The sequence below is a fragment of the Dipteris shenzhenensis genome, chromosome 20, assembly GCF_047967505.1.
Source record: "Dipteris shenzhenensis isolate YYH24624 ecotype China chromosome 20, Dip_SZ_1.0, whole genome shotgun sequence".
In the NCBI taxonomy this organism is placed as follows: Eukaryota; Viridiplantae; Streptophyta; class Polypodiopsida; order Gleicheniales; family Dipteridaceae; genus Dipteris; species Dipteris shenzhenensis.
This window is the reverse complement of record NC_141615.1, coordinates 28,106,020-28,114,237: the sequence shown is the minus strand read 5'-3', so window position 1 is coordinate 28,114,237 and position 8,218 is coordinate 28,106,020.

Below are 8,218 nucleotides of genomic sequence, written 5' to 3'. Positions count from 1 at the left end.
AAAAGCACCAAAAAAATAATGAAGTGGGTTTTGAAGCTCACTGTGTCTAAAAATAGAAAGGACTAGGACAAGATTCAAAGTCGGTACTAGAATGACACCATTCATATTGGTTTATGGATTGGAAGCGGTATACCAATGGAATTTATTTTCACAAGTCTTTGGTTTTGTGCAAAAAAACTCAGTCCGAAGGAGCTGCTAGATTTACAGCACAACTACTAGCCCAACTTGAAGAAACTTGGCTACAAAGTAGAAATACGACACAGATCATTCAAGAATGCAAAAAGATGTGAGTGAATAGAAATATTAAATTCAAAATGTTTAAAGAAGACGACTTGATTCTGAATATTTAATTCCAAGTTGGGAAGATTTCCAAGAAAATCGAAGTTGAGATATGATGGACCATTCTAAATGTGGTTCCAAGGATGAAGAAGCACAAAGTGTCATTTGTATGCAGAGATCGCAGAGCAGAGTTAGGCAAGAGGGAATTATAATAATCAAGGCGTGGAGCTATCACATCAATCCCTAAGAGGTTAGCCATAAAGGTTTCTACAAATTTCAAGACTTCCAACATGATCTAGATACTTCAGTCACACAAAATGTGATGTGCTAGAAACTATGGGATTGCATGACTATCAAAAGCTGCCATGGTGGATGTGGTCAATGAATTTAGAATCCCAACAAAAATTCAATATGCATTAGGAAAAAAGGGAGCTCATTTTGGGGCCCTGTAAGAAATTCATATTTTCTCTTTTATCTCTTCTAAAATGTGGAAAAAGCAATAAAATACGGATATCTATCAGTTTAGGACCACAGGTGTGTCAGTCCAGGGAGGAATAAAAAGTCCTTTCAAATAATTGAGAAGACGCTGCATTAAACTCTCCATATAGATTTCGCATCTCTTTCGACGGCGGCCTCTCATAAAGAACCCATCATGCCATCACTAATCTGTTTTTTTTCTAATATTTGAATGGTTACCGCGAAAGATAGATGATTTTAATAAAAAGTAGACAAGATGAAGAACCAACCCTCACGAAATGGCTGCGTGCAACCATGCTATTGAAGAAGAACCTCAAAACAAGCAACTACACCATTTGCACATTGATTTAGAAGAAAAATATGCACCGCTACAGAAAAGAGGAAAGGTTCCGCTTGTAAATGCTAAGCAAAAGGAAAACATGAGAAGAGCAGGCTCCCAACATATCGACTTATGGTCGACGGACAGATTTACCCAAAATGTCCATTGAGAAATTCGAGTCCTCCATTTTCAAATCTGACAAAGCTATTGAGGTTTGTGGGTGACAGGAACAATGGAATGTATGGATACATTTTGACTCAACATTCAGTTGCGGAAATGTACAAGACATTGTATGTCTAAGAAAGAATGGAGAAGGCACAAGAAATGTTGATAAATTCAGACTTGAAAGAGTAGCTGCAAAGGAAAATCGAAGAGCATTCAAAGACATAATGAGCTACGGAGAGCAAGAATGAAGAGAACGGTTCTTGGAGAGAGACAATGAAGCAAGAGAATTTAAATCATTGCGAAGTTGAAAGCTAGCATTGGAGGATGTAAGTGCAGAGACAGAAAGCAAGGTAAGAGTACATCTTGTTTAGCCATTGTATTTGTATATGTGTGTTTGTCTTGCAAGAAAATAAGACTTGTTGCAGGGAAATTTTGGGACCTCAGAAAGAAAACGTTGATCCTAATTTAATTCCCGTCAAATAAATGAAGGGTTTAGTCTGTGGGGGTTAAAGGTCACTGTGCCTTTAACCCGGTTATGTACAATACTCAAACACATATATAAATGAATGAAAAAGAAGATTAGGGTGGTTTTGCACCTACCAAAACTTGTGGCTCTCTATCTCTCTCTCTCTCCTTCTTTCGTTCTTGCTTTTGTTGAGAGCACTCTCAACTGGTATCAAAGCCCGGGTGATCTAGCTGAGTGTGCGTGAATGCTTGAAGCTCAGCAGCTCTGTGGAAGGAAGGAGAAGCTCTGTGGGAAGCTTTGTGGGTGACTTTACTTGCATCCGAGTATGCAGAGACCTTGGAGGAACCTTTGAAAAAGTTACTTTGGTTTTGCGAAGTGGTTTTGAGAGCTTGTTAAGAGTTTTCAAAGAAAAAGTCGTTTTTTGAGTTTTTCCCTGTTCCGTTCGATGACAGAGACTCCGTATTGACTTGTAGAGGCAACTATTGCTTGATTTTGGTGTCCACTTCACTTCAGGAGCTTGGAAACACCTTCATTCTTGAATCTGGGATCATTTCATTGGATTTCTGACTCACTGTGTCAGTTTCTGCGTTTTTTGCCTGAGTGTTGGAACTCAAGTTTGGAGCAACCATTTGCAAATCTGTCAGTTCCGGTGGACTCAGGAGGTCCTAAAACTTCTATGTTACTCATCATTCGCACTCCGGTGGAGTTTACAAATAGCTCTGTTTCCAAAAACTTTTTTCAGTCCGTGTGTTGGACCCAGTGATTGAGACCACAATTTCCAAAACCGTCTGTCCCATTGCGTTCTGGACGCCCAAAAACCCCTACCTGTTAGTTCTTGCGCGATTCGGTGGAGGATTTTCAGAGTTATAGATCTCGGTGTATTTGATTTCGTCTCTCTGTTATGCATTTTTCATTCTAAGGTTTTGAAACCTTAGATTTATGCCACATGGCAGTGGATAAGTGTTGACTCCCATTTCTCACTCATCGGTTGGGATTTTGGAGTTCTGGTAGAAGAGAGATATTTGCAGATTTTCTTACTGAGTCTGATTATGCAATGGCACCCATGTTTTGAGGCATCTCAAGTTCTATTTTCAGCAGCGGTCATTACCGTGGGACTATGATTTCTTGAGCATACCTTATGCAGATCACTCTGGTTGTAGTTTGAGCAGTGTGCACTCATTCGTGGTATGCATTGGGTTGCAGTGGATGTTATAGGCCATTTGGATGCATTATGGTCCTTATTGGATGCGCTGATAGGCCCAAATTGCCTTGTGGGATGCTATTTTTAATGGACGCTTTGCACATGGATGCTATTTTATGCTTAGGGATAGCTTTGACACATTGCAGGTGATGCACTGACAGTGCTATGCTCTCTTGGATGAGATATTATTGATGCATATCCCAGTGGACGGTGTTTATGCTTGAGTCATTTGGCACTTATTGGCATTTTCTTTTGGGCCAGATTTGCTCATATGGATGCACAGTATATGCACATGAGTCAGATGCATCTTTCGATGCTTTGAGCTTTGAGTTTTGGTGATATTTCACTCTATTGTGGCATACACATTTGGGTGCACCTGGTATTTGGTGTGATTCTCTCTTGCAGGCACTAGCATTTGGGATTTTGTTTCATTTGCATCATGGCATCCTCTTCCATGTCTGAGAAGAGGTTTTTTAGCATTAAAAAGTTTGATGGGACAAACTTTTCTTTGTGGAAAGAACAAATAAGGGATGTGCTTATTCAAAAGAAGCAGATTAAACCCTTGGTAGGGATTGAAGCTAAGCCTGCAAATATGTCTGAGGATGATTGGAATGAGTTGGATGCATTAGCAAAGTCTACTATTAGACTTCATCTTGCAGAGTCAGTTTATTTCATAGTAGTAAATGAGCAGACTACGGAAGATTTGTGGAAGAAACTGTGTGCCACTTATGAGAAGGAAACTGCCTCTAATAAAGTTTACCTCATGAAGAGGTTGTTTGAGCTGCAGATGAAGGAAGGGGTCTCCATTGCTTCTCACTTGAATAAATTCAATATTATTTTCAGCCAGCTTCAGGCTCAAAAGATGAATTTTGATGTGGAGACTAAGGCAATATTTCTCTTATGTTCATTGCCATCCTCATGGGATACCTTCCATACAGCTGTCATTAACTCTGCACCTGGTGGAGTACTGAAATTTGATGATGTTGTGGGTAGCTTGTTGGCTGAGGAGATTAGACGAAAGTCTATGGATGGCAACAAGCAGGATGCAGCCTTAAATGTGCAAAGGGGCAGATCACAGTTCAGGGGGAAGTCCCAAGAAAGAGGGAAGTCTTGTAGCAAATCCAGGGCACGGAACATTGAGTGTTACCATTGTGGCAAGAAGGGCCATATGAAAAAGGATTGCTACAAGCTGAAAAGAGAGCAAAAGGATAAGAAAAAGAATGCAAATTGGGGTGCAAATCAAAAGGAAGAGAGTCCAAGGGAGGACAAAGGAAAAGTGAAGATCGAGGAGATCAATACAGTCACACATGATAGTGACAATGACGTTCTCTTCATGTCTAGTTTATCTGCAGAGTTGCTTACCACTTCAAATGATGCATATTCCCAGGATTGGATTTTGGATTCTAGTGCTTCATTCCATGTTACTCCCCATAGGGAATGGTTCTCCACTTATGACAGTGGAAAGACAGGTTGTGTGCATCTTGGAAATGACTATGCATGTGACATAGTGGGAGCAGGTGACATAAAGTTTTCTTTCGCAAATGGGTCTGCATTTGTTTTGAGACATGTGAGACATGTGCCTAAGCTGACCAAGAGTCTTATTTCAGTGGGTCACCTAGATGATGCTGGTTTTCACACCACTTTTGGCTTTCAGAGTTGGAAAATTCAGAAGGGCTCTATGCTTTTGGCTAGGGGTGCCAAGTGTGGGACTTTGTATCCCTTACATGTATCAGGGGTATTTGATCATGTTGTTGCAATAACCGAGCAGCCAAGCACTTCTTTGTGGCATTGCAGGTTGGGGCACATGAGCCAGAATGGAATGAAACTCTTATGCCGTTTGGGTTATGTACCCCATTTGAGTTTCTCTGATTTTGAATTTTGTGAGCACTGTCTCTATGGGAAGCATACTAAATCAGCCCATAAAAGAAGGGGAAAGAAAGAGTTTGAAAAGCTTGATTTGGTGCATTCAGACGTATGTGGTCCCATGCCTACACGGTCATTAGGCGGGGCTGAATACTGTGACATTCATTGATGATGCAACTAGGAAAGTGTGGGCTTATGCTATAGCTTGGAAGAGTGATGTGTTCCAGGTATTTCAGAAATGGCTGGCCTTGGTTGAGAATCAGTCAGGTAGAACGCTTAAATGCCTACGGACTGACAATGGTGGAGAGTATCTCTCTTATGACTTTCAGCATTTCTGTGATACACGTGGGATTAAGAGGGAGCTCACATCCCCTCATACTCCAGAGCAAAATCCAGTTGCAGAAAAGATGAACCGTACCATTCAAGAAAGGTTGCAATGTATGCTTTCCAATGCAAGTCTTCCTAGTGGTTTTTGGGCTGAGGCAATGAAGACTGCAGTGCATGTGATCAATAGATCACCTAGTAAGAGTTTGGATGGTGGTATTCCTGAAGAGGCATGGAGTGGCAAGAAGCCCTCTTACTCTCATTTGCGTATATTTGGGTGTGAGGCATATGCACATGTGCCAAAAGATCTTCGAAAGAAGCTAGATCCTAAGTCTAGGAAATGCATCTTTCTGGGTTATGGTGAAAGTGGAGAGATGGGCTATCGTCTCTGGGATCCAGAATCAAAGAAGATCATACGCAGCCATGATGTGGTCTTCAATGAGAAGAAGATGCCTAAGGCACCCATGAGGGATGTGGAAATGAGGAGAATCACTTTCCAGGATGTGAATCCACCTGCATATGTTGATAGACAGCAAGCTGTCCATGCACCAAATGTGCAAGAAATGGTACCACCAAGTACTCCCACAGGTATACAATCAAGGGTAGATGATGAATCATCTATTGGTGGAAATAATGAGCCAAATGTGGCTGATATGCAAATGGGACAGCAAGCTGAAATGCCTTTGAGAAGATCATCTAGAGTGTCTAGACCACCTGATAGGTTTGTTCCAGGGGTAGACTATGTGATGCTTACTGATTGCGGGGAGCCTTCTTGCTACAGAGAGGCTATGATGCGTGAGGATCAACGCAAGTGGGAGTATGCTATGCAATCAGAGATGAGTTCACTTATGAAGAATAAGACTTGGGACTTGGTTTCTTTGCCACATGGAAAGAAAGCATTGCCATGTAAATGGGTCTACAAGATGAAGGTCACAGGTGATGATGTTCCTAGGTACAAGGCCCGTTTGGTTGCTAAAGGGTTCAAGCAAGAGAAGGGTGTGGACTTTGATGAGATATTCTCTCCGGTTGTGAAGATGACCACACTTAGATGCATGCTTGGACTAGTGGCATCAGAGGATATGGAGCTTATGCAGATGGATGTTAAGACAGCTTTCTTGCATGGGGATTTGCATGAGGGAATTTACATGGTGCAGCCGGAAGGCTTTGAAGAAAAGGGCAAAGAGCATTTAGTTTGCAAGCTGAAGAAGAGTCTCTATGGTCTTAAGCAAGCGCCTAGAGAATGGTATCAGAAGTTTGATGCTTTCATTCGTTCCCAGGGTTTTAGAAGGACTGAAATTGATCACTGCCTCTACACTAAACGGGCTAAGGATAGTAGCCTGATAACCCTAGCACTATATGTGGATGATATGCTATTGGCTAGCAAGAATACTTATGAGCTAGATGCATTAAAGGCCAAGTTGCATGAGGCCTTTGATATGAAGGATTTGGGATTTGCAGATCATATTCTTGGTATGCGCATCGCACGTGATCGGAGTAGGAAACTCCTTTGGCTTTCACAAAAAGAGTATGTTACAAAAGTATTGCATCGTTTCAATATGGAGGGGGGGAAGGCAGTGAGTACTCCATTGCCTCCATATGTGAAACTGAGTCATACAGATAGTCCCAAATCAGATGAGGAAAGGTCCATGATGGCCAAGGTCCCTTATGCATCAGCAGTTGGGAGTCTTATGTATGCTATGATAGCTACTAGACCAGACATTGCATTTGCAGTGGGAGTTGTTAGCCGGTATATGGCTAATCCAGGAAAGAGGCATTGGGAGGCAGTTAAGTGCATCATGAGGTACATGAAGGGTACCAAGGAGATGTGCATCTGCTTTGGTAAAGGAGACATGCGTGTACTTGGGTACACAGATTCAGACTATGCAGAGGGCATGTGGATAGTAGGAGATCCACTTCTGGTTATGTGTTCACCTTTGTAGGTGGTGCAGTGTCGTGGATGTCTCGTGCACAAAAGTGCGTTGCTTTGTCTACCACAGAGGCTGAGTATGTTGCAGCCACAGAGGGTTGCAAGGAGGCTATATGGCTTGATCGGCTAGTGGGAGATTTGGGGATTCATACAGGTGTACTGACATTGCATAATGATTCCATGAGTGCTATTCAGCTAGCACGGAATCCGGTCTTTCATGCAAAGACCAAACACATTGAGGTCAGGTACCATTTCATCAGGGAGGTACTTGAGGACAAGCGCATAGAGCTTGTCAAGGTTCATACAGATGATAACCCTGCAGATATGCTGACGAAGAGTCTACCTAGTCAGCGGTTTGAGTATTGTCGTGTATTGATGGGCATTGGATAGTATGCTCACTAGTTATTCTCCCTTAAAGGCACATTGTCCTTTAAGTGGGAGGTTGTGGGGGTTAAAGGTCATTGTGCCTTTACCTCGGTTATGTACAATACTCAAACACATATATAAATGAATGAAAAAGAAGATTAGGGTGGTTCTGCACCCACCAAAACTTGTGTGGCTCTCTGTCTCTCTCTCTCCTTCCATTCTTGCTTCCGTTGAGAGCACTCTCAGTGTCCATGCACCAAATGTGCAAGAAATGGTACCACCAAGTACTCCCACAGGTATACAATCAAGGGTAGATGATGGATCATCTATTGGTGGAAATGATGAGCCAAATGTGGCTGATATGCAGGTCGGACAGCAAGTTAAAATGCCCTTGAGAAGATCTTCTAGAGTGTCTAGACTGCCTGATAAGTTTATTCCAGGGGTAGACTATGTGATGCTTACTGATTGCGGGGAGCCTTCTTGCTACAAAGAGGCTATGATGCGCGAGGATCAACGCAAGTGGGAGTATGCTATGCAATCAGAGATGAGTTCACTTATGAACAATAAGACTTGGGACTTGGTTTCTTTGCCACATGGAAAGAAAGTATTGCCATGTAAATGGGTCTATAAAATGAAGGTCACAAGTGATGATGTGCCTAGATACAAGGCCCGTTTGGTTGCTAAAGGATTCAAGCAAGAGAAGGGTGTGGACTTTGATGAGATATTCTCTCCGGTTGTGAAGATGACCACAGTTAGATGCATGCTTGGACTAGTGGCAGTAGAGGATATGGAGCTTATGCAGATGGATGTCGACAGCTTTCTTGCATGGGG